The sequence below is a fragment of the Stenella coeruleoalba genome, assembly GCF_951394435.1.
Source record: "Stenella coeruleoalba genome assembly, chromosome: 5".
In the NCBI taxonomy this organism is placed as follows: Eukaryota; Metazoa; Chordata; class Mammalia; order Artiodactyla; family Delphinidae; genus Stenella; species Stenella coeruleoalba.
The window spans coordinates 59,050,005-59,077,607 of record NC_137150.1 but is presented as its reverse complement, the minus strand read 5'-3'; the positions used below and the strand labels follow the sequence as shown (position 1 = coordinate 59,077,607).

Here is a 27,603-nt window from a genome sequence, read left to right as displayed (position 1 = left end):
ATTTTGAGTTCATCAGCTTCCTTCTATCTTTCTTTGCCTTCCTGCCAAGTCTGGGTCCCCTGGATGGTCATTCAGTGAAGCACTAACCACAAGCCTAGAATTCCCTGCCCCTGTATTTTCCTCCATTGCTTCCATGCCAATCACCAAACCACTATGGACCCTCCTTGGCTCCAAGTCCTGTGCTGCTGAGCGTTGCTTTGTGATTTGAGACCTGGAGACTCTGTATTTTCCAGGCAACCATGCCCAGCCACTCTCTGTTTACTAGTTCTGTCCTTAAGCAGTAGTCTCAGAATGGTATATTCACACACACACACACACACACACACACACACACACACAGGCACACACTTAAAATGCAGATTCCTGGACCCCACTCCCCAATTATTCTGATTGTGTTGGTCTAGTGTAAAACCCAGGAATCTATATTCTAAGAAGTACCCAAAACAGGAGTGGGCAAACTACTGCCTATAGGCCAAATGTGGCTCACTGCTTATTTTTGTACTACCCTCAAGCTAAGAATGGTCTTACATTTTTAAGTGATTAAAGAAACATCAAAAGAAGAATATTTCATGACATGTAAATATTAACATTTCAGTGTCCATTATTTTTTCTTTTTTTAAGGACTTTATTCTCCTAGTACAATTTTAGGTTCATAACAAAATTGAGAGGGAGATGCAGAGCTTTCCCACGCAGCCCCTGACCCTATGCATGCACAGCCTCCCCATTATCAACATCCCTCATCAGAGTGGGACATTTGTTACAGTTGATAAACTTAACACTGACACATCATTATCACCCAAAGTCTACAGTTTACATTAGGGTTCATTCTTGGTGTTGTTCATTCTGTGTGTTTGGACAAATGTATAATATACAATGACATTATCCACTATGACACCATATGAAATATTTTCACTGCCCAACATTAATAAAGTTCTGTTAGAACCCAGCTACACTCATCTGTTTATGCATTACCTATGGCTGCTTTCATGATACAACAACTAAGCTGAGTAGCTACAACAGAGACCACATGACCCACAAAGTCGAAAATATTTACAGTCTGTCACTTTACAGAAAAAATTTGCTTATTCCTGACTTAGAAGATACTGCTGCAGTATCAGAGACCTCACCTTAAGATATCCTTATGTAACAAGGTTACATGCTACCTAAACTTCACCTCTCTTCTTCATCTCTTAATGATGCACTAACACCCTGGAGTTGCTGTTTCAAGTCTTTCACTTATCTCATTCCCTTCTCTCTATATGGACCTCCTCATTCTCGGCAGATACCTAACCTCTCATTTTACAAAGAACATCAATAAGGATTCCTTCAAGCTACTTCTCTTACTTCCTTTAGCCCATGTGAGAACGAAACTATTCAAAAAAATCACAAGGCCTAATGGTATCTTTAGTATGGGCTTGTGTTCAAATCCCAGCTCTGTATTTACTTTGTTGCGACTCTAGGCAAGGCCTCAACCTCTAGGTTTTATTGTGTATAAAACTGACTGACAATGCCTAGCTCAGAGGGCTGTTGTGAAAGTGAAGTAAAACAACACGGGCCTGGCATAGAGCAGGTAATCAATAATGCTTTCTTTATTCCACCTGACTCCGAATTACTAATAATAGGTCACATTTATTAAAAACCAACTAATGTGTCAGATACTTCATATTCATTATCTCATTGAGTTCTGACAGAAACACCAAGATAGAAGCTGAATCATACTGTCTACCCAAATTTTCTTCATCAATTATCCACTTTTTCTTTCAGTTCTCACCCCTGATGACCCTGTTTCTCATATAGTTATACATATAAACGTGCTCAGTCTTCCTCTCAGCCTTGCCACAATCTCATCTTCGCTCATCTTCCCTGCAACAATAAAAAAGAAGTCCTACTCACACCCTAACCCCTTCCAAGTCGGTTTCTATTTTTTTGATCAATCCACTAAAATGGCTGTTCCCAATTGGGAACAAATGGTTCCCAAGAACACCAAAAATTCTTAGCTCTCGAAGAGCTGGCATTTTCTTGGTACTTATTCTGCTTTAAAGTAAATAACATTCTAACCACCAAAGAGTAAACTACCATGAAAACAAAATTCTCCTTGGCGGCCATAACTCACCCTGGTGGTTTCTTTTGCTTTTCTGACCACTTCTTTTTAGTCAGCTTCACTGGCTTCTAATCGTCTTTCTCATTCTTTTCTCCTGTCCTCTGTACTCTTCTTCCCCCTCTACAGTTTTACAGTTGACCCTTGAACAACTGGTGGTGGTGGGGTGGTTAATTCATGTATAATTTATAGTTGGCCCTCCATATCCATGGTTCTCCACATCTGCAGATTCAACAAACGACCATGTAGTCTGTAATATTTACTATGGAAAAATAACTGCATGTAAGTGGACTTGTGTAGTTCAAACCCACAGTGTTCAAGGGTCAACTGTACTTTCTATGACTTTGGCTTCAGCTACCTTATTATACAAATCAAAACTAGCTGTGTGTAGCCCTAACAGTACTTTAAATTTTTTTTATCCTTTTTTCAAACCATGGACTAAATGTCTATTCATATTTCAAACTTAATCAAGGGCAAAACCAAAGCTCCCTTAATATTAAGTCTTTCTCCTGACTTCTCTATTTTGCCAAGGGATGCCATCATTCCCTGAGACTTAAAATCATAGAATCATATTTTATCTCTTACTCTCCACTACCTTGACCTCAGCAGCTACCATATGTTTATCTCTAAAATATTTCTCCTGTCTCCCTGTCCTCAATTCCTTACCTCCCAATCAATCTTCGATCCATAACAGTTCTGCTTCAGTGAAATTGCTGCTGCTAACATCATTAACATCCTCCATGTTGAAAAACCCAACAGAATCATTTCAGGACTCCTTTTACTCTATCCCTTTGGTAATAGCACTCTCTCTTTCCTTCTTGAAAGTCTACTCCCTTTCTGGTTTCTTCCACACACATACCCCTCTCTCCTGTGTGATCTCTTTCCATTGAGTTCATCCCTCTATTATGGAACTTATTCACATCACACATTTGGCTGGGAGCTCCTTGAGATTAGAGACGCTACGTCAGCCTAACACATAGTAAGCACTAAGTAAATTTCTGTTGAATTAATGAGTGAATTAATTCTCTTTCATTCCATTCCTACTGTCACTACTCTGATTGAGCCTCTGGTTCCCTCTCACCTGGTCTATTTCATAGGTTTCTTAACCAGCTTCCTTACTTTCAACCTACTCCAGACATTTCCAGGTGTGGTAACCAAGTTCATTTTCCTAACGTAGATCTGTGGACCACGTCCTTATCTTATACAAAAACCTTCCACTTGCTCACAGAATTGAACCAAACCTATGAATTCGGAATTCAAAGCCCCCACAGTAAAAGTCCAACGTGCCCTCCATGATCTTTTAGACCGTTGTATGATAACCCAAACCCCCAAAATCTTTGTGCTTTGGTTCGCAAGCTCCTTCTGTTGTAATCTTTCATCCTTTCAAGGTCTGCTTTCTCCATAATACCTTTCTTGATCCCACATGAGTGAATAACTTTTTTTAAAAATAAGTTTATTTATTTATTTGGTTGTGTTGGGTCTTCGTTGCTCCATGCAGGCTTTCTCTAGCTGCAGTGAGCGGGGGCTACTCTTCGTTGTGATGCACGGGCTTCTCATTGCAGTGGCTTCTCTTGTTGTGAAGCACGGGCTCTAGGCAAGCGGGTTTCAGTAGTTGTGGTGCTCGGGCTTAGTTGCTCCGTGGCATGTGGGATCTTCCTGGACCAGGGCTCAAATCCATGTCCCCTGAATTGGCAGGCGGATTCGTAACCACTGCACCACCAGGGGAGTCCCTAGGTGAATAACTTTTGATCTTTGATATTTTAATCCACATAGCACTGTTTATACTACTTTGATGAGCCATATTTCCAGGCTATTATTGTGATTAGTGATTGGCCTTATTGAGTAACCTAGCTGGCAAACTTTCTGAGAGCAAGCACTATGCATTCTTCATCTGACATTACACCTCACAATGCATTTTCGATGAACATTCAGTGAATTAATAGTTGTTTAACTATCTTATATGTATTAAAATACTTTGCACTTAATTATCTCCTATCTAAAAAAACTCTCCCTTAATGCCCAAGCTCTGCTCTAGCTTTGATCCAAATCCTTCCCCAGTGAGGCTGACTGAAATAATTGTCCATAGATGCAATCTCCTCTCTCATTCCTCCCACTCACTTCTTAGCCCACAAAAATCTGGTTTCCACATCATCCCTCTACCCAAAATGCCCTTGCAAAGTCAATCACAATCTCTTTGTTGCTAGATACAGTGTGCCCTTCTCGGTCCTTAACTTACTTGACATTTCTGTTCCAAGACGGTCCCAGGTTTCTATCTTGAGTCCAGAACTCACCTGAGCTCCATATTTATATATCCAGTTCTCTGCAAACGTATCCTCAACTGAGTGTCAAACCCAGTAGAGTGCTCAATAATATTTGTTGAATGACGAATACCTCCCAAGCCTGCTCTTCTTGGTCTAGATAAGTGCTTCTTAACCTGTTTTATCCTATACCCTCAATTTTATTAAAATGTAAAATCTAATGCCCCCTCAGTACCAAACACCTTCTGATACAGCTACCCACCTTTCACCCAGAGGTTTCTGCAGACTGAGAATGACTGACCCTCTGTACATTTCCATCAGCCATCAGACCAAGATGATCCTGTGAAGCATTAGTTTCTGACGTTTAAATTATTAACATAACAATATTTGTTGAATTTTCCAAATATAAAATTATACTATAATATTAAATGTGTTCATATGCTTTCTGAAACAATATACAGCAACCTGAAGGTCCTGCTGCCCATAGCAGGTTGGGGGTCACCCTTCCCCTCCTACTGCTCATCCTCCCAGTTGATAACCCCAGTGTTAGAAACTCTTTAAGGCAGAGTGCAGCTCTAAAATTGTGTGGCTTTAGGATATAAAGTCTTTAAACATTTTTGATCCCCTGGAATTTTCCTTTTCTCTCCCTCATCCTCTGTCCTCTACCTCCCGTCATCCTTCTAGCCCCTCCCCCTCTCTTTTTTCTTATTTTCACACTGTATTGATCATGGACTGTGCTATCCCTGTGGGCATCTGGACTTTTTTTGTTTTTTTTTTTTTGAAGGCCAGAAAAGTAACTTGTCCATTTTGGAATTTTCTATGAAGAAATACAAGTGACCATTTCCTTGGTCATACCTAGACGTCCAAAAAAGAAAAATTTTCCAAGTTGCTTTGGGTAAGTCATCCAAGCAAGGTTGAGAAGAGAGGTCTGCTCTGTGTTTAAAGGGCATTATTTCCAGATCTGGCTTCCCCAACAAACAACAGAAAATCTGAATTCATGCATAAACCATAGCTGAATTCAAATTTTCTGCATAGCAGAAGCTGGAGGGGAAGCCTTAACATTCCTTCTGCACACGTGTCCTACTTGCCCCTATCTTTGAACTGTTAGAATGCTAAACTATAGGATAAAGTACTTTGCTCTTCCTTCAGTTAATGAAAGAAATTGAAAATAACTTTGGGGTAGCTTTTTCACAGCACACTTTTACCCACGTATTTTACTCACTTTACCCATGTATTTTTACCCCCACTGAGCTAGCTTATATATGTTAAAAGAGCTTGCCCTTCTGAGGAAGGGTATTATACGTTATTAAATCTGTTCTTGTAACTCTCTTAGTGGGGAAAAAAAACTACAATCTTTCTTGGTTTTAGAGCACTTTATAAGGAGTCTATGAACATCAAAAGGCTTTTTTTTTTTAGCCTCCAATTCACTCTTTGAAGAACATACTCATTAGACTACGATAACATAGGCAATTTTGAATGGCTGACAGATTGGGCATCCTCTCCTAAAAGAGATACACTGCTGACAATCAAGTTCAAGGCTCCAAGAACCGTGTAACGTCAACTGCTTAAGCCAAAAAGCAGAAGCAAAGACCTGAGCAACTTAAAAGAAAACCTATGCAGAAAATACACTGGTGTGCAAGCAAAAGACTCACTGAAAGCTTTCCTGGACAAAAACAGAAAGAGGTTATGCATGTGTCAGAGACTGCAGGGACAGCTGACATCTGTGTTACCCCAGGAAGGCCCAGGCTATAAGAATCAGAGAGCCCAGGATTTAATCCACATAGTCACATGCTGCCTGTGTAACCAGAGGCCAGTCACTGAATCTTTCTGATCCTGCATTATCTCCACTATAAAATGAGGGTAATGATAGCAAGATTTGGGGTTCTCATGAGGATTAGGGCTAAAACATACAAAATGCTCACTATATGGAAGTTACTCTTTTAATGATGGTTTTTTTTTTCCATTGTTGCTATAGCTGCTAAAATCCCTGAGCCAAGTCTGTGACTCAAAAAAAAAAATTGAAATATATAGCCTTCAGATGTGTTGCACTTTTTTTCCTGTCTTAAACTAAATTTTATTTTCCCTACGCATAATTATTTAGTCATTATTTATATCTATCTTGTCATCTTACAATCTGCATCAAAGCCCTTGTAAAAAGTGGTGTTACATAGAGATTTTCTGTCTATTATGCTCCCAGTTTCCCCATAGTGAATTTTAGGACACAATGGAAATTGGTGCATTCTCTTCCACTTTAAATGCTGGTGTCATGCTTATAGTTTCATAGAGTTGTTTGATCAATAATTGGAATGACCTTGACATTGATTAAAACCTGCCCCAAACCCTCTTGTCTTGTCCCCTTTGTCATCTAATGTTGGCTCCCAACTGGGATTAGCAATGAGGCATCATTTGTAGAAACTTGGTCTTTTCTTTGTCATCACGTCATTACCAAATAAGTTGACCAGACCCAACCATCACATGCACGCCAAAATGTCTGCCCCATCCATAGGAGGCAAGAAAAGAAACAAACAACAGATAACATTCCATTTGACACCTGAGGGAAGTAAGACCCAAAGATGCCAGTGATCAGCCCATCATCAATACAAAACTGTAATTAAAACCAGGCCAATCAATTTCCTGCATTCTGAACACTAGAGAATGCGACTACTTAACACATCCTGTTTAGTCAGGCAATCCACAGCTTGTCAGTACATCAAATCATGGACACACTTATCTCATCCTGCTGAAGATAACAGCTTCTACTGACAGAGCTTAGGCAGGCCCCTACCCTGGAAGGATTAGGGCTATACAAGCTTCATCTCCCCCTTTGGATTTTATTGCTAGTCCATGAATGCACTGAAACCTCAATACCATCATTGTAATGGAAAGTTAGCACCCAGTTCCTGATGCAAAACCCAAGGAAATTTTATTTTTACACAAAGGAAAACAAATCTAAAATAAATCTTTAAACAAATTTAAAATAAATCTCAGATGCTTCAGAGTTTTGACAAACGTGTGACCTTTTCCTTTCCTCTGATAACTTCTGAAGATACCACAAAGATCCAGATTTCTAAACTTTCCAGAAGTGGGTTTTTGTTTGTTTGTTTGTCTTTGTTTTTGTTTTGGCTTAGCAAATAGTACAGTGTATGGCACATGAGTTGTTATACCCAGGAATAGAAGGGCTGTAAGCAAAAGAGTTGAGAAGCTTCCCTTGCCCCAACGGTTAGCTGGGAAATACCTAGCTCTCCAGTTCCCCCAAATGCAGGTGCTTACGGAACAATGTTCATACCTATGTTGACAGAAAGAGGAAACATTCATTTCTCCACTAACAAGAGCTCTAAAGCAGGCAGTCCTTGATAAACCAAGCAAGCAGGGACCCTAGCTGATCTCCAAGCCTGATTATCCATTCCTTAACATGTCTTGACAGTCATTCTTTACAACTACTCCAAAACAAATTACCTCTAGCTCTTACCAAAAGTACTTAAAGATAACACAGAAGAGAAACTTTGCAAAATGCTTACAAGATTGACTAGACATGAAATTAGTAAGTAAAAGACAAAGTATTATTGCTCAGGTACTAATTTGGCTTAGCAATAAAACAACAATGACATGCCTAAATAATAAGCTTTTTCTTTTAAGAACTAAAAAAAATAGCAACAATCTTAACCTAACAACAAGCTTAATTTTTATAAAAAGAGGAATGAAATCAATACTATGAGAAAAAAATCTGTATAAATGGTAAAATTAAGTACATCTTTCAAACAAAAGCTCTTTAATATTGTGCTTCTCTATCAATCTAAGACTGTAGGCAGTGACTGCAATGGCACAGTACAGACTGTTGTGGCCACGTATACAACACAACAATCCAACTTATTTTCACAGGAAGAAACCACACTTAGATCCATGAAGAAGCGCACCAATTAATTTTACTCTTCTCCCTCCCCGCCACTCCTCAGGTTTTAATCATCTGTTTTGTAGCAACTGTTGTAAATTATGGGTAACAACAACCTTGGAACTTCAATACCAGCACAAACCAATACCCCACTGCCACCTTTTTGGCAGTTCGCCATGTGTGCTATTTTAAAATTAGGCATTAGGAGGCAGCAAATGGCTCAAAACCACAGGCAAAGATAAATTTGTAGGAAGTTGGAAAAGAGACCTAAAGCAGCAAAAGCGTAGAAGACAGACTTCATCTTAAATACAAACTTCCAGGACTTTAGATTTGCTATAACGAATAGTTAGAAGGGGAAAGTGTTTGGCCCTCATAGAGACCTCTGTGAAACCATCTGGATCCTATTTCCCATTTCAGCATCTCTAAAATCTCTGATGGTTACCTTAAGGATTAAACAACATAGGTCTTGGTTTCATTAAAACTTGTTTCCTGGCTCCAGAAAGAAAAGTCTCATGATTGCCTACGTGGAATTCTCAGGTCACACTCGATTTGGCAGTGCCCACACTAATGAAGATACTGTTCAAACCATCAAGGAGACATTAGAACTGATTCTGCCCCATATTGCTTCATTCTGATTAAGGTATTTACATATTTAAAAGATGCACCATAGTTACTTAAAAATGCCAATGCTGCACTTACGTTTAAAAAATACTTGTGACGTGTACTCTAAGTATCATGTCCAAAGAATCATGTCTTTAGATAACACAAGTCTGTCTTATTTTTAGGAAGCTGAAAATGGACTTTTCACTTTTCTTAAAAAGGGATAATATCTCTAAACAAAGCTTTGTTATTTGGTTATAATGTCCGATTAAATTACAGGAAATGTAACTTAAAGCACCTTAAAATTGATTAATTTATAACATCAAAACAACTCTTGCTTCTCTCTCTGGATATTTATTTTGAAGAAATAAGCTCATGTAATTTATTCAAGAATTTTACTTCAAGCACAAGTAGAAAGGTCCCTTAGAAAGCATGATTGATAGGAATCAAAACTATAAATGTGTGAGGAAGACTGTGTGGTACATGAAACAAGACATAACATCTCCAAAGATAGTTTCCTGCAATTTTTTGCATTGTTTCTTGAACTGTTATGCTAAGAATGCATACACTACATGCCACACAATACGTAGCTATCACAGAATATACTGGGTAAAGCAGTAGTGAAAAAGATGCTCATTAGCACAATATTGTTGATAAACAGTTAAATCAAACCAAAAGTAATTCACATCAAATAATGCAAATGCTGCACAAAACCTATTTTCCTTCTAGGCATGCATCATGATTCCAAAATCCTCCAATAACCAAATTTCAGCTTTACTATGATTAACTATTAACAGTAATTGAAGAAAATATCACACATTACTTACTGTTTTCAAGGTATCTATGCCATCCTTCTGAATTCAAAGGGGTGAAGAAGAATCACTGCCACGAGGAAATCTAATAGGCAAAAAGAGGGAAAAAATAGCAAATATTAGTTGTCTGAAAATTAGCATCTTCAGATTTTCTTGAGGTACTCCCCACAGGATCCCAAAGCAAAGAAGAAAAAGAAAAAGTTGGAGAAAAACATCACACACTTCACGAGCCGGCTTTCTCCACAAACCCAGGCAGTTCCAAACTTTAAAGGCTAAATGTTGAGCATCCTGATTGAGCAAATATCCGACTTCGGTATCACTGGTTACAAACACAACTTCAACAAGACGAACGCATCTCCAAAATTATGGTTACTTTAATGTATTATCCAGATTTCCCCCTGTTTCTCTCCCTTTCTCCCTTTTCCATTCACATTTTTCTTCCTACAAAATGCACATAGGTCTGTTCTTCCTTGTACCCAAGTCAGGCCTGGCTTTGAAATGCATTTCAATCTCTCAACACAGACTGCTTTCATTGCATTTAGAGTCCCACTAAGGCCCAGCTTTAAAAGCTACTGATTCTTTTTTCTTTAGCCTTCCTCACAAAGGAAGGGTATTTTGTAAATTACCAGCTCGTTCAGATCAACAAAAGGTACTTTCATAGAAAGCCCCATTTGATTTTGCTCAAATTTGATTACAAGGATGGAGAAAAGGAAAGGAAGTCAAAAAGAAAAACCCCAGATGGCTTTTTCATTCATCTCAGTGAATGAGCTTTATCTGTGCCTTTTGAAACTGTAGCAGTGGAAAAGCATTTCTGTTGGCTTAAAAAACTTGACAAAAATTATTGGTTTGCCATTTCTCATGTAACAGCCATTGGGAACTGGATGAAAAGACTTTTTCATGGGATCGCCTGCTTGGATCAAAATAATGGAGATTAGGTATTTCATTATAAATTACAGTGGGAGATAGAGCAGGCTGTCATATTAATAGCAACCTGCTCATGGCCTTCAATGGTAGCTATTCTCCTAGACAAAGGACTAAGGGGGTTGTCTATTGAACTTGTACTTTAGGCCTGATCAATTTTCTATCATCAAGGCAAAAGGTGAGATGACTAACAAAGGAATTCACACATGAGTGACCTCATAAGCCTACAGATAAAACAGCTTAAAGAAGCAAAATACATCCTGAAATTATGGATGATAAACTATATAAAGAAGAAGACAGAGTATGTGAGAGAGGAAAGAGCAATGGTCTATAATTCTCCTCTCTCTTCTTGGCCAAATGGACACATTAAAAGCTACTTGTTTTCAGCTGCAGATAATTGCAACGTTTGGTTTGCAGTGGTCTGCTTTAAATCCTTCAGCTGACTTCTTTTTTTCCTCAGCACAGCTCCAGTCATTTCATTCGCTATTAACAACAGCATTTTGTTCAAGACAAAGCTTCAACCAAGAGTCACACTTAAAAATAAAAACTATAAAGAATCACAAGCAACACAGGCTTCAAGATATTACACAGTAGAATGCGTGTTTGTTATTTTGCTCCAAGTTACCAGCCTCTTGCATGCCCCTCCGTGCGCACTTACTTCTTAGATTTTAAATCATTTAAAATCTAAGCTGTACCTGTCACTAAAAGACACAGAATCTTAATGAAGCCTGAGACACGTGATTCGATGAAGATTCAGAAAATAGTGATGATAAAATACTAACCCAAAGAACTAGTGAAGGATAGGTGATTGATTTTCATCCCATCACAAGGAATAATTTAGACTCCCAATTGAAGTTGTCCAGATCACTGCAGAAATTGCTAAAATTTTCTTCCCTGTTATATGTACATGGAATTTTCAACTTTTCTTTAAAAAATAATTGGGATTTCTGCCTGCTAGTCTTAGTGTTCCTTGAATTCTGGATGGTAGTAGAGAATTTTTGTTCCAGAGATAAAACCTAGGTTAACAAAGGTTATTATTACCTGGAAATGCAGATACATGTAACACTTTCTGCACATCACATAAAGCAAATGCAAAGTAAAAATACATTTGAGCAGGATATTTTTTTACTGTGTTATTTTTTTAAGCCAAAGAGCAGTATAAGATCATTAACGTAATATGACTTCCAACTGCCTAAAAGCTTGAGAAAGTATTCTAAATATCACCTGTGACAGCAGTTGTCAAAATAAGGCTACATTTTGAAAGGTACCCTTGACAGGTGTAATGACCCCCAAATCTTGGGCACAAGCAGTCAGAGTACACAATCACACATACAGTAGTGATGACATAAAGTCATTTATGTACAAATCAATAAAACAAGGTTATAGTATTATCTGAGGTATATATACAAATGACTCATTTGTATAAAATTGTACTTCCTTTGTTTTTAGGGGATCCCTGATCCTTCAACTATTTTAACCATTCAGAGAGATCCCAAATTCAAGGTAATAAAAGAGGAATTAAATTACACTGGTAGAAGTCAGTGTGCCTGGAAGCTCTTCCCACTATTGGTGTAAACGCAAATTGGTAAGAATTTTTCAAAGGGTAACTGTACAGCATTCTTCAAGAGTTTGAAAGACTTCATAACTCTTAACCCAGTTAATCCACCTCTAGGAATCTTCCTAGTGGAAACTATCAGAAATGCAGATAAAGTTTTTTTTCCACAAAGATATTTATACAATGAGTCAGACAATAATCGGATAATGGTTAGGACTTCAAGTTCTAGAGCCAGACTAGCTGCATTCCAATTATAACTTCACCAGCTTCCAATGACAACCTTATGACTTTCATTATTAACCTCTCTATGCCTCAGTTTTCTCACCTGTAAACTGGGGATCTCAAAAGTATGTTATGAAAATTAAATGAGTTAATATATGTAAAGCATCAAAGGTATGGCTAGCACACAGTAAGTACTAAGTAAATATTAGATATTATTATTATAAATGCTTCAAATCTGGAAAATTATCAACTAAATTGCGATAAATACAATAGAATGTAATATGCCTATTAGCGATATTTCTTACTGACATGGGAAAATATTCATACTAAGTGAAAAATTAAGGATATAAAACTCCATTTATTATGTGATCGCAATATATATATTTGATATATATAAATATATATTGTTTTATATATAAATATATAACATATGTACATTAAAAGTAGCAATAGTATTTATTCTCAGATAATGTAATTTCAAGTGATATTTTTCTTTTTATATTTTTTAATTTTTAAATTTTTTACAGAAATTAAAAAAAATTTAAACCCTTATTTTATGAGTTAGTTTATGAAGAAGGATAACTAGGAGGAGCACCAAGCAGCACGCAGTATTTATCAAACACCGGCAGGCCGGGCTAAGGGGAAAGTCAGAGTCTATGCCAAAGTTCACTTCAGTGCTTAGCACTAAGATCTGGAAATAAGATGTGCTTTCACAACTGGGAATCACTAAGCTTAAACTCTAAAGTGTAAACAAGTAAAATCCAAACATAATGGATCCACAAAAATTCCTGCCCCAAGAGGCTGTCAGTACATGGGTTACCAACGGCATCTGACAACAGGGGGAATCCAGCAAAATGACTCAGGGATGAACTGGGGAAGATACGCACGTACCAACATACACGGGTTATGTGTAACACAGATAGTTTTGGATCCCATCAGTTAGGGGCGGAGGACAAAGCCAAAGAATCCTAAGAAGTTTCAACAGGGCCCAATAGTAACTTAATCGATTGCAGGTGGGGCTAAACATAGAAACTTGCAGGTTGCAGCCAAGGAAATGACTATGGGAATGTCTAGAAAAGGAGAGTAAAGGCCAAGAGGTAGGCTCTTTTCCCTTTCACTCCTCATACCCATGGGGAACCATAACCTAAGGACAGGAAGGGAGGTGCATGGAAGAGTAGACCTTGGGGGAGACGGGGAAGATGGCGGAAGAGTAAGACGCGGAGATCACCTTCCTCCCCACAGATACATCAGAAATACATCTACACGTGGAACAACTCCTACAGAACACTTACTGAACGCTGGCAGAAGACCTCAGACCTCCCAAAAGGCAAGAAACTCCCCACGTACCTGGGTAGGGCAAAAGAAAAAACAGAGGCAAAAGAATAGGGACGGGACCTGCACCAGTGGGAGGAAGCCGTGAAGGAGGAAAGGATTCCACACGCTAGAAGCCCCTTCGCGGGTGGAGACAGCGGGTGTTGGAGGGCGGGAGCTTCGAAGCCGCAGAGGAGAGCGCAGCAACAGGGCTGCGGAGGGCAAAGCGGAGAGATTCCCGCACAGAGTATCAGGGCCGACCGGCACTCACCAGCACGAGAGGCTTGTCTGCTCACCCGCCGGGTTGGGTGGGGCTGGGAGCTGAGGCTTGAGCTTCCGTCGTAGCGCAGGGAGAGAACTGGCAGCGTGAACACAGCCTGAAGGGGTTAGTGCGCCACGGCTGGCCGGGAGGGAGTCCGGGGAAAAGTCTGGACCTGCCGAAGAGGCAAGAGACTTTTTCTTCTCTCTTTGTTTCCTCGTGGGCAAGGAGAGGGGATTAAGAGCGCTGCTTAAAGGAGCTCCAAAACGGGCGTGAGCCGCGGCTAACAATCAAGGACCCCAGAGACAGGCATGAGACGCTAAGGCTGCTGATGCCGCCACCAAGAAGCCTGTGTGCGAGCGCAGGTCACTATCCACACCTCCCTTCCAGGGAGCCTGTCCAGCCCGCCACTGCCAGGGTCCCAGGATCCAGGGACGACTTCCCCGGAAGAACGCACGGGCGCGCCTCAGGTTGTTGCAACGTCACGCCGGCCTCTGCCGCCGCAGGCCCGCCCCTCACTCCATGCCCCGCCCTCCCCCCCGGCCCGAGAGAGCCAGAGCCACCGAATCAGCGGCTCCTTTAACCCCGTCCTGTCTGAACGAAGAACAGACGCCCTCCGGAGACCTACACGCAGAGGCGGGGCCAAATCCAAAGCTGAAACCTGGGAGCTCTGCGAACAAAGAGAAAGGGAAATCTCTCTCAGCAGCCTCAGGAGCAGCAGATTAAATCTCCACAATCAGCTTGATGTACCCTGCATCTGTGGAATATCTGAATAGACAACCAATCATCCCAAATTGAGGAGGTGGACTTTGAGAGCAAAATTTATTACTTTTTCCCCATTTCCTCTTTTTGTGAGTGTGTATGTGTATGCTTCTGTGTGAGATTTCGTCTGTATAGCTTTGCTTCCACCATTTGTCCTAGGGTTCTATATGTCCGTTTTTCTTTTTTTCTTAATAATTATTTTCTTATTTTAATAACTTTATTGTATTTTACCTTTATTTTATTTTATTTTATCCTCTTTCTTTCTTTCTTTCAACTTTTTCTCCCTTTTATTCTGAGCCGTGTGGATGAAAGGTTCTTGGTGCTGCAGCCAGGAGTCAGTGCTGTGCCTCTGAGGCGGGAGAGCCAACTTCAGGACACTGGTCCACAAGAGACCTCCCAGCTCCATGTAATATCAAATGGCGAAAATCTCCCAGAGATCTCCATCTCAACACCAACACCCAGCTTCACTCAACGACCAGCAAGCTACAGTGCTGGACACCCTATGCCAAACAACAAGCAAGACAGGAACACAACCCCACCCATTAGCAGAGAGGCTGCCTAAAATCATAATAAGTCCACAGGCACCCCAAAACACACAATCAGACGAACCTGCAGCCTGCAAAAAGGAGACCCCAAACACAGTAAGATAAGCAAAATGAGAAGACAGAAAAACACACAGCAGATGAAGGAGCAAGATAAAAACCCACCAGACCTAACAAATGAAGATGAAATAGGCAGTGTACCTGAAAAAGAATTCAGAATAATGATAGTAAAGATGATCCAAAATCTTGGAAATAGAATAGAGAAAATGCAAGAAACATTTAACAAGGGCCTAGAAGAATTAAAGATGAAACAAGCAATGATGAACAACACAATAAATGAAATTAAAAATACTCTAGAAGGGATCAATAGCAGAATAACTGAGGGAGAAGAACGGATAACTGACCTGGAAGATAAACTAGTGGAAGTAACTACTGCAGAGCAGAATAAAGAAAAAAGAATGAAAAGAACTGAGAACAGTCTCAGAGACCTTTGGGACAACATTAAACACACCAACATTTGAATTATAGGGGTTCCAGAAGAAGAAGAGAAAAAGAAAGGGACGGAGAAAATATTTGAAGAAATTATAGTTGAAAACTTCCCTAATATGGGAAAGGAAATAGTTAATCAAGTCCAGGAAGCACAGACAGTCCCATACAGGATAAATCCAGGAGAAACATGCCAAGACGCATATTAATCAAACTGTCAAAAATTAAATACAAAGAAAACATATTAAAAGCACCAAGGGAAAAACAACAAATAACACACAAGGGAATCCCCATAAGGTTAACAGCTGATCTTTCAGCAGAAACTCTGCAAGCCTGAAGGGACTGGCAGGACATATTTAAAGTGATGAAGGAGAAAAACCTACAACCAACATTACTCTACCCAGCAAGGATCTCATTCAGATTTGATGGAGAAATTGAAAACTTTACAAACAAGCAAAAGCTGAGAGAGTTCAGCATCACCAAACCAGCTTTACAACAAATGCTAAAAGATCTTCTCTAGGCAAGAAACACAAGAGAAGGAAAAGACCTATAATAACAAACCCAAAACAATTAAGAAAATGGGAATAGGAACATACATATCGATAATTACCTTAAATGTATATGGATTAAATGCTCCCACCAAAAGACACAGACTGGCTGAATGGATACAAAAATAAGACCCATTTATATGCTGTCTACAAGAGACCCACTTCAGACCTAGAGACACATAAAGACTGAAAGTGAGGGGATGGAAAAAGATATTCCATGCAAATGTAAACCAAAAGAAAGCTGGAGTAGCAATTCTCATATCAGACAAAATAGACTTTAAAATAAAGACTATTACAAGAGACAAAGAAGGACACTACATAATGATCAAGGGATCGATCCAAGAAGAAGATATAACAATTGTAAATATTTATGCACCCAACATAGAAGCACCTCAATAAATAGGCAAATATTAACAGCCATAAAAGGGAAATCGACAGGAACACATTCATAGTAGGGGACTTTAACACCCCACTTTCACCAATGGACAGATCATCCAAAATGAAAATAAATAAAGAAACACAAGCTTTAAATGATACATTAAACAAGATGGACTTAATTGATATTTACAAGACATTCCATCCAAAAACAACAGAATACACATTTTTCTCAAGTGCTCATGGAACATTCTCCAGGATAGATCATATCTTGGGTCACAAATCAAGCCTTGGTAAATTAAGAAAATTGAAATTGTATCAAGTATCTTTTCCGACCACAACACTATGAGACTAGATATCAATTACAGGAAAAGATCTGTAAAAAATACACACACATGGGGGCTAAACAATACACTACTTAATAACGAAGTGATCCCTGAAGAAATCAAAGAGGAAATAAAAATATACCTAGAAACAAATGACAATGGAGACACGATGACCCAAAACCTATGGGATGCAGCAAAAGCAGTTCTAAGAGGGGAATTTATAGCAATACAATCCTATCTTAAGAAATAGGAAACATCTCAAATAAACAACCTAGCATTGCACCTAAAGCAATTAGAGAACGAAGAACAAAAGAACCCCAAAGTTAGCAGAAGGAAAGAAATCATAAAGATCAGATCAGAAATAAATGAAAAAGAAATGAAGGAAACGATAGCAAAGATCAATAAAACTACAAGCTGGTTACTTGAGAAGATAAACAAAATTGATAAACCATTAGCCCAACTTATGAAGAAAAAAAGGGAGAAGACTCAAATCAATAGAATTAGAAATGAAAAAGGAGAAGTAACAACTGACACTGCAGAAATACAAAAGATCATGAGAGGTTACTACAAGCAACTCTATGCCAATAAAATGTACAACCTGGAAGAATTGGACAAATTCTTAGAAATGCACAACCTGCCAAGACTGAATCAGGAAGAAATAGAAAATATGAACAGACCAAACACAAGCACTGAAATTGAAACTGTGATTAAAAATCTTCCAACAAACAAAATTCCAGGACCAGATGGCTTCACAGGAGAATTCTTTCAAATATTTAGACAAGAGCTAACACCTATCCTTCTTAGACTCTTCCAAAATATAGCAGAGGGAGGAACACACCCAAATTCATTCTATGAGGCCACCATCACCCTGATACCAAAACCAGACAAGGATGTCACAACGAAAGAAAACTACAGGCCAATATCACTGATGAACATAGATGCAAAAATCCTCAAGAAAATACTAGCAAACAGAATCCAAGAGCACATTAAAAGGATCATACACCATGATCAAGTGGGGTTTATTCCAGGAATGCAAGGATTCTTCAGTATATGCAAATCAATCAGCGTGATACACCATATTAACAAATTGAAGGAGAAAAACCATACGATCATCTCAATAGATGCAGAGAAAGCTTTCAACAAAATTCAACACCCATTTATGATAAAAACCCTCCATAAAGTATGCATAGAGGGAAATTTCCTCAACATAATAAAGGCCATATATGACAAACCCACAGCCAACATCATCCCCAATGGTGAAAAGCTGAAAGCATTTCCACTAAGATCAGGAACAAGACAAGTTTGCCCACTCTCACCACTCTTAGTCAGCATAGTTTTGGAAGTTTTAGCCACAGCAATCAGACAAGAAAAGGAAATAAAAGGAATTCAAATCGGAAAAGAAGAAGTAAAGCTGTCACTGTTTGCAGATGACATGATACTATACAGAGAGAATCCTAAAGATGCTATCAGAAAACTACTAGAACTAATCAATGAATTTGGTAAAGTAGCAGGATACAAAATTAATGCACAGAAATCTCTGGCATTCCTATACACTAATGATGAAAAATCTGAAAGTGAAATCAAGAAAACACTCCCATTTACCATTGCAACAAAAAGAATAAAATATCTAGGAATAAACCTACCTAAGGAGACAAAAGACCTGTATGCAGAAAATTATAAGACACTGATGAAAGAAATTAAAGATGATACAAATAGATGGAGAGATATACCATGTTCTTGGATTGGAAGAATCAACATTGTGAAAATGTCTCTACTACCCAAAGCAATCTACAGATTCAATGCAATCCCTATCAAACTACCACTTGCATTTTTCACAGAACTAGAACAAAAAATTTCACAATTTGTATGGAAACAAAAAGACCCCAAATAGCCAAAGCAATCTTGAGAACAAAAAACGGAGCTGGAGGAATGAGGCTCCCTGACTTCAGACTATACTACAAAGCTACAGTAATCAAGACAGTACGGTACTGGCACAAAAACAGAAAGATAGATCAATGGAACAGGATAGAAAGCCCAGAGATATACCCACGCACATATGGTCACCTTAACTTTGATAAAGGAGGCAGGAGTGTACAGTGGAGAAAGGACAGCCTCTTCAATAAGTGATGCTGTGAAAACTGGACAGGTACATGTAAAAGTATGAGATTAGATCACTCCCTAACACCATACACAAAAATAAGCTCAAAATGGATTAAAGACCTAAATGTAAGGCTAGAAACTATCAAACTCTTAGAGGAAAACATAGGCAGAACACTCTACGACATAAATCACAGCAAGATCCTTTTTGACCCACCTCCTAGAGAAATGGAAATAAAAACAAAATAAACAAATGGGACCTAATGAAACTTAAAGGCTCTTGCACAGCAAAGGAAACCATAAACAAGACCGAAAGACAACCCTCAGAATGGGAGAAAATATTTGCAAATGAAGCAACTGACAAAGGATTAATCTCCAAAATTTATAAGCAGCTCATGCAGCTCAATAAAAAAACAAACAACCCCATCCAAAAATGGGCAGAAGACCTAAATAGACATTTCTCCAAAGAAGATATACAGACTGCCAACAAACACATGAAAGAATGCTCAACATCATTAATCATTAGAGAAATGCATATGAAAACTACAATGAGATATCATCTCACCCCAGTCAGAATGGCCATCATCAAAAAATCTAGAAACAATAAATGCTGGAGAGGGTGTAGAGAAAAGTGAACACTCTTGCACTGCTGGTGGGAATGTGTATTGGTACAGCCACTATGGGGAACAGTATGGAGGTTCCTTAAAAAACTACAAATAGAACTACCATATGACCCAGCAATCCCACTACTGGGCATATACCCTGAGAAAACCAAAATTCAAAAAGAGTCATGTACCAAAATGTTCATTGCAGCTCTATTTACAATAGCCCGGAGATGGAAACAAACTAAGTGTCCATCATCGGATGAATGGATAAAGAAGATGTGGCACATATATACAATGGAATATTACTCAGCCATAAAAAGAAACGAAATTGAGCTATTTGTAATGAGGTGGATGGACCTAGAGTCTGTCATACAGAGTTAAGTAAGTCAGAAATAGAAAGACAAATACCATATGCTAACACATATATAAGGAATTTAAGAAAAAAAAATGTCATGAAGAACCTAGGGGTAAGGCAGGAATATAGACACAGACCTACTAGAGAATGGACTTGAGGATATGGGGAGGGGGAAGGGTAAGCTGTGACAAAGCGAGAGAGTGGCATGGACATATACACACTACCAAACGTAAAATAGATAGCTAGTGGGAAGCAGCTGCATAGCACAGGGAGATCAGCTCCGTGCTTGGTGACCCCCTAGAGGGGTGGGATGGGGAGGGTGGGAGGGAGGAAGACGCACGAGGGAAGAGATATGGGAACATATGTATATGTATAACTGATTCACTTTGTTATAAAGCAGAAGCTAACACACCATTGTAAAGCAATTATACTCCAATAAAGATGTAAAAAAAAAAAAAGAGCAGATCTTACCCCCTACCCCTGCTAATCCCTCAGTCAAGCTTGAACTAAGGGGAGGGGGGAAGGGTGGTGAAAGTGGGGAGCCTAGAGTATTTAACTGGGTGTACTACTCTTTAGCAACTAAAAGTGACTGGAAAGTTATGGACTATCCCAAGATATTATAAACAGCCAGGAACATAACAGAGCATTTCTGAAGGTGCAGAAAAGAGAACTGAATACATATTACTCAGTATACGAGTTACATATGTTTTATGCCTTTGTTGCAAGAAAACATGGCAATTTAAGTGCTAGACTTTTCAAGAAAACTTCAGTTAATAAACAGCAAACTTCTAGAATATGGAAGTAACATATGATCCAGCAATTCCACCTCTGGGTATATATCCAAAAGAATTTAAAGCAGGGACTGGAACAGATATTTGTACATTCATATTCATAGCTGCATTATTCACAATAGCCAAAAAGATGGAAGCAACCCAAATGTCCATCAACAGATGAATGGATAAATAAAACCTGGTATACACATATAATAGAATATTATTCTGCATTAAAAAGGAAGTTCTGATACATGCTACGATATGGACAAAGCTTGAATATATTATGCTAAGTGAAATAAGCCAGACACACACACACACACACACACACACACACACACACACACACACACACACAATACTGTATGATTCCACTTATATGAGATACTTAGAGTAGTCAAATTCATGGAAACAGAGTAGTTTCCAGGGGCTGTGTGGAAGGGGTAATTTGGAGTTACTGTCTGGTGAGTACAGGATTTCAGTTATGCAAAATAAAGAGTCCTGGAGATGGATGATCGTGATGGTTGCACAGCAGTGTGAATTGTACTTAATGACACTGAACTTTACACTTAAAAAATGGTTAAAATGGTAAATTTTGTTATGTATATTTTACCACAATTTTCTTAAAAAGAATATGAAAATGTTGCTCCCTGAAAATATCTCCTCAATTCTTTTACTATCAGCTAATAGAAAGGAAATGAAATGAAACAAATGAAACAAAAAAAAAGAGGAAGGGGACTGCTATGGTCAGTCAGTTGTGCAATTTGTACATTTCACCCAGATGCCGGAAGGGGCAAATGGGGGGCAAAATCTAGCCAGGAGTTATGCTGACCAAGTGGTATGCCCCGGGGCTGGACTTCAATAGCTGGGAGAAGCGGTGCCATTTGGTAACTCATCCGCCCAGAGGGAACATCTTTTATTCATTTGCAGAAAGGCACTATATGTGTCAACCTGCCTTGAAAGGGAGCCAGGCTGATATGTGGACAGATTAAGAATGATTATTTCAATTGAATGGTAATGTTGGTTATGTGCTCTTTGTAAATGAATTGGCCACCAAGTCCCTGGGAAAACCTTCTGTTTGGGAGTTTCAAGTTCATCATTGTCTTCTTCACGTGGTCTTCCCTGCTGTCAACACAACCACCCCTTACTGAAGCATATGAGGTAACAGCACCATTCTAGTGATACACAATTGGAGTAATAATATGTGATATATAAGTAGACTTCCCTAAAAGAGACAAGATAAATTGACTCAAGGTCTAAAACATGTGTTCTTTTCAGAACTACAGGGAACCCAACTCTTAAAATTACATACTGTGTATGGTATTTATTTATTTTTTATTGAAGTATAGTTGATTTACAACGTTTCAGGTGTACAGCAAAGTGATTCAGTTATGTGTATATATATATATGTATATAGTAACATTGTAAATATATATATGTATTCTTTTTCAGATTCTTTTCCATTATAGGATATTACAAGATTTTGAATACTTACTGTGCTATACAGTGGGACCTTACTGTTTACCTATTTTATATATAGCAGTGTGTATCTGTTCATTCCAAATTCCCTGCCTTTCCCCTTTGGTAACCACAAGTTTGTTTTTTGAAGTCTGTGAGTCTGTTTCTGTTTTGTAAATAAGTTCATTTGTATCATTTTTTTAGAGTCCACATATAAGTGATATCCTATGATATTTGTCTTTTTGTGACTTCACTTAGTATGATGGTCTCTAGGTCCATCCATGTTGCTGCAAATGGCATTATTTCTTTTTATGGCTGAGTAATATTCCATTGTATATATATATATATATACCACATCTTCTTTATCCATTCATCTGTCAATGGACATGTAGGTTGCTTCCATGTCTTGGCTATTGTAAGTAGTGCTGCTATGAACATTGGGGTGCATGTATCTTTTCGAATTAGAGTTTTCTCCGGATATATGCCCAGGAGTAGGATTTCTGGATCATATGGCAACTCTATTTTTAGTTTTTTAAGGGACCTCTGTACTGCTCTCCATAGTGACTGCACAAATTTACATTCCCACCATCAGTATAGGAGGGTTCCCTTTTCTTATGAATGGTATTTAAAATTTACATTTCCGGGCTTCCCTGGTGGCGCAGTGGTTGAGAGTCCGTTTGCCGATGCAGGGGACGCGGGTTTGTGACCCGGAACGGGAAGATCCCACATACCGCGGAGCGGCTGGGCCCGTGAGCCATGGCCGCTGAGCCTGCGCGTCCGGAACCTGTGCTCCGCAACGGGAGAGGCCACAACAGTGAGAGGCCCGCGTACCGCAAAAAAAAAAAAAAAAAAAAATTGACTAGATTTTATGAAAATAAATTTTTGCATATATCTACTTCCTCATCATACCATGAGTCTGTTCAGGGTGGTGGCTATTACTTCTCCATCTCTGAAAATCCGAATCCTAGCACAATCAATACTTATTGAATGAATAAATGAATGATGGCATTAATGACATATGTCCAACTGTTTTTGAAGAAAAGATCAGTAGATGCTGGTGTTGAGGCAGGCAGGGGGCAACAGAGGAACAGAGTCATACCTTTGGGAGGTGGTCCAGGATCTGAGGGAAGGCTCTGGGCTTCAGCTAGACTGACTTCAATTTTGAATCCCTACTTTGTCCCTTAGGACTGTGTCACCTGGAACAACTTACCTAACCTCATAAATTCTCAACTTTCTCCTCTGAAAAATGACGATATTATATTTAATTTCCCAAGTGGTAAGATAGGTGAGATAGCATTGCATAAAGTGCTTAACACATTATCTAGAATGTATATATCTAGAACATACCTAGAATATAGTAAGTGCTCTGTAATATTTGTACTGGTATAAGAATTAAATGTGATAATATCTACCACACACCTGCCACACCACAGGCACTCAGGGATAGCAATGATGATTATAGCTGGGCAATTTATTGGGATTTTTAATATAACAGAATAACAATGAAAAACCTAATTTCTTATTTTAACTGGGGAGTAAAAATTGGACTCCCCACTCCCCACAGGAGAGTGTTTTACTTTCTTTCTCTGTAGCGCAGATCACCTTTAACTATTATATAATCCTTAGTTGTATATCATGTTTATTAGTTAGCATCTGTCCCCTTCACCAGAATATAAGCTGCATGAAGGCAGAAATACTGTCTGTTTGGTTACCGTTATTCACCAAACACCTAAAATAGTACCTGACAGAGAGTAGGGAGAATATGCACTAAACAATTATTTGTTGAATAAATGGAATATTGGCTAAGCCTTTATGTACTTCAGATCTGGACTTGCCTTGGCCTAAGGGGGAGTTAAGAGTCTTTTCTGGTAAAAAAGAGAAGAGCCAGATGGGGTGGACCACTCCCAAGCCAACCCTAAATAGGCCTTTGTTTTCAAAACTCTAAGCCTACGGATATCAAGCTAGAGTGTTTAGGAAGGGAAAACACAAAGGCTGTGGAGTTCCATGGTTGAGGAGGAGAAGCGGCCTCACTTCCATAAGTTCAGATTCCCCAAACTGAGCATAAAGAGGGAGTTTTCATTTCTAAGAATGGCAGTCATGAACGTAACACACCTAAGGTGGCAAAACTTCAGATAGCAATAGCCCCAGAACTGACTCAAGGAAATGTTATCTGTCCCACAGAGGACAACCAAAACTGCACAGTTTTTTCCCCTGAGGCTTATTAGCATGAGTGAAAAAAAGCTTTGGAAACTAGAGAAAGTCAATCAAAACCCTTTCAGAAAAGAAAAATTTTGCTTCATATTTAAGTTAATGCCACACAAAGATAGATAAGACAAAATGTCTTCAGAAAAGGGACTCAAAACTAAGCTGAGGAACCACTGAAGGAAACAGAGATATTTATCCTGGACTAAAGGAGATCCCAGAGAACTCTAAAAATGTAGAGAGACAGATACATAGACATAGACATGGATGGTGATGCAATTGTGGAGGTAGATGCAGAGGTAGATGTTGATATAAATGTGGGTGTAGAGGCAAATGCACACATTCTCTTGTGGAGAAGGGCAGTAGACGTGTCCTGTGTAGCTCCATAAGTCAAACTAAAATTAATGAGGAAAAGCTACAGAGAGAAATTTCATATCAACATTAAAAAGTATCTGATTTAACATGATCCCTAAATAAAATGAGCTCATTTAGGGGTTGCTCCCTAACTCTTACAATGATCAGACAGGATGAACTACCATTGGGGTTGAAGGTTATAAAGGGAACACAAGTATTGTTCCTTGTCTATCAAGATGTCCATCAAAATGTCTGCCAAGAGCTGTGAGGAGCCTACTTGGAAGAGAAGTTAGTCTCCCTCGGTTGCATGGATGGATGTTAAATAAGAAATGTCTACTCAGGATAATAACACAGAGCAATAAGCAAGCTCACAGATGCTTTGCAGTTCTGCTCAACTTGAATTTTTAAGCAGACTTATTTCATGTTGTATACCTTGAAGACATTTAAATATTGACTGAGGTGTTATAAAACTGTAAAGCTCTGTTGCTGGTACTCTATTAATAACAAATCGGAGTAATTTGAACATAGAATAATGTCTGTAGTGTTTACTTTTAAAAGGATCTTATCAAGGAAATAATGTAAATAAAACTGATATGGATGTGTTTACCATAGAATAAAAATTTCAACAATTATAGAAACATTCAATTACAAATACTTGCAATGCTAATTAAAACCATCTTATCAACCACTAACATGGGTCCTATGGGATCTCTTCTACTTGGCAGTAGTTTCTTAGTCTAGTTTGAGATGCTCTATGAATTTCAAAGTAATAAAACTGATTTCCTTGAATATGTTACATAACTCAAACCATTTAAGTCAATTTTGCAATCAGTCTGATTTAGCAAAGTTTAACTGTCCTAATCAAAATTTAAAACACTTCTATTTACATTAATGGCTATTAAAGGCACTAATCAAGGCAGAGCTTTTTAAGCAATGAAATAACTTTGGTCTTACAGCAAAATCAAATTGATTTAGAAACACAGATAGCTATATGATATTATGGCTACATATACTAATCCTACCTGCATACATCCTAGATAAAAATTATTTGCTAACAAGAAGAACCATGACTGATCTCATGAGTTACATTTCTTTTATTATTACTGTAAAACATTGACATAATTCCTGATCCCTCCCTTTTCCTCAGACCCCAGATCCAATCAATCAACAGGTCTTTTTGATTTTACCTTCTAAAAACATGGCTGATCTGTCTCTTATAGGCTTCTGGGGCCCTAGTCCATAAAACATTATCTCTGTCTGAACTGATGCCAAGGGCAAACCAACTGAACTCTCTCACTCCCCTCCTCCAACCACCAAGGCCCACCTCCCTCAGTCCTCTCACAGCCATAAGAGTCACCCTCTTAAAACTCCACTGTTTAAAACAATTCAAAGGCTTCCCACTGCATTTAGGATGAAATCCAAACTCCTTCCAAGGACCTGTCATTTCCTGCATGATCTAGCACCTGCCTATCCCTATAAAACCATCTCCTATAGCTCCTAGCCTTGCCCTCTTCCCTATTGACACCCTGGTATTTTTTGTCATCTTCTAACACATTAACATACGCTATAGTCTCTAACTAGAATGTTCTTTGTGCAGCCCCTCTTATGTTAGACTCATTCTCATCCTACGAATTTCTCCTGAATGTCCACTCCTCAGAGAGCCTTCCTTGCCACCCATCCTGCCCCATGTAACCTTGCTGCTCTCTATCTCCATTTCAGAATCTTGTTTGTGGCCCTCACAGTACCTGACTCAATTTGCTCTTATTTTATTAGCTTATTTTTTTAGTCTGTCTTCACTAGATTGTAAAATCCATGGGGAAGGAACCATGTCTGTCTCGTTCACTGCTAGGCTCCCAGGACTTAACACAGAAGCGGGGCACTCAGTAGGAATTCAATATATATTTGCTGAATGAATGAATATAACAAAACCATAGTCATTCCTCAATTTCAAAGGTGGTTAAAAATTTTGCATAAATGTGTATATATATGAAAATTTTGCCTGTAGTAAATTACCCATATACTACAAAGTGAAATTGAGAAATTTAAATATTCTTTTAAGTAATTCAACCAAATTATTGGTTCTGACAGACAATAATGGCTCATAAAAATAAGACCCATCTCAAAAGGAAAGGCTTTTGTTAATTCCTCCTGGTCAAGTGTGAATGGAAAGGTATGTCCTGCCTGAGGTCTGTCACTTACAGCAGGAGGGCCAGGTTACAGGGATGGTAAGGTTATGAGATGGAAACTGTTCCTGCTCTGACAGAAACACAGATAAGATGGCACCATCTTCACCCTAGACAATGACAATGATCTTGATGATGATGATGGTGAAAAGAGCAGCATTTGTCAAGCATTTGCTATGTGTCAGACACTGTCTGTGTCTCAGTGCTTTGTATATATTAACTCATTTAATCCTTAGAATAACCTTACTACTATCCATACTTTACACACTTTACAGATGAGAAATTTCAAGGCTTAAACAGGGTAGAAAAGCAGTTTACAAAACGTTATACAATCAAGAACTGCTAGAGCTGAGATTTAATCCTAGGTACTTAGACCCCAGATGCCCACATTTATTTCTGTTAAAGAAAAAACAAAATAGAGGTCACTATTTGAATATACCACTAGATCAAAAACTCAGTCATATAACCAAAACTTAACTGTCCTGATTTACCAGAAACGCTGACCTTAAGCAAAACTTAAGCTTTCTTCATGTCCTTACAGCATGACTTTCCAGCTTCCTAGCTTACCAGTTACAAACAAGTAAGTTTATGCAATAAAAAGGAATATGTTCCTGG

At 38.7% G+C, this 27,603-nt stretch overlaps 1 long non-coding RNA gene across 1 annotated transcript in view; it reads right to left on the bottom strand.

Moving 5' to 3' along the window:
• Positions 1-14,465, bottom strand: part of LOC307186734 — a 425,306-nt gene extending 410,841 nt beyond the window's left edge. The window contains exons 1-2 of the long non-coding RNA XR_013828454.1: positions 13,938-14,465; positions 9,673-9,742 (exon numbers count right to left, since the gene is read on the bottom strand). This is a non-coding gene — a long non-coding RNA (uncharacterized lncRNA). The remainder of the gene's footprint in view (positions 1-9,672; positions 9,743-13,937) is intronic.
• Positions 14,466-27,603: the final 13,138 nt, after the last annotated feature.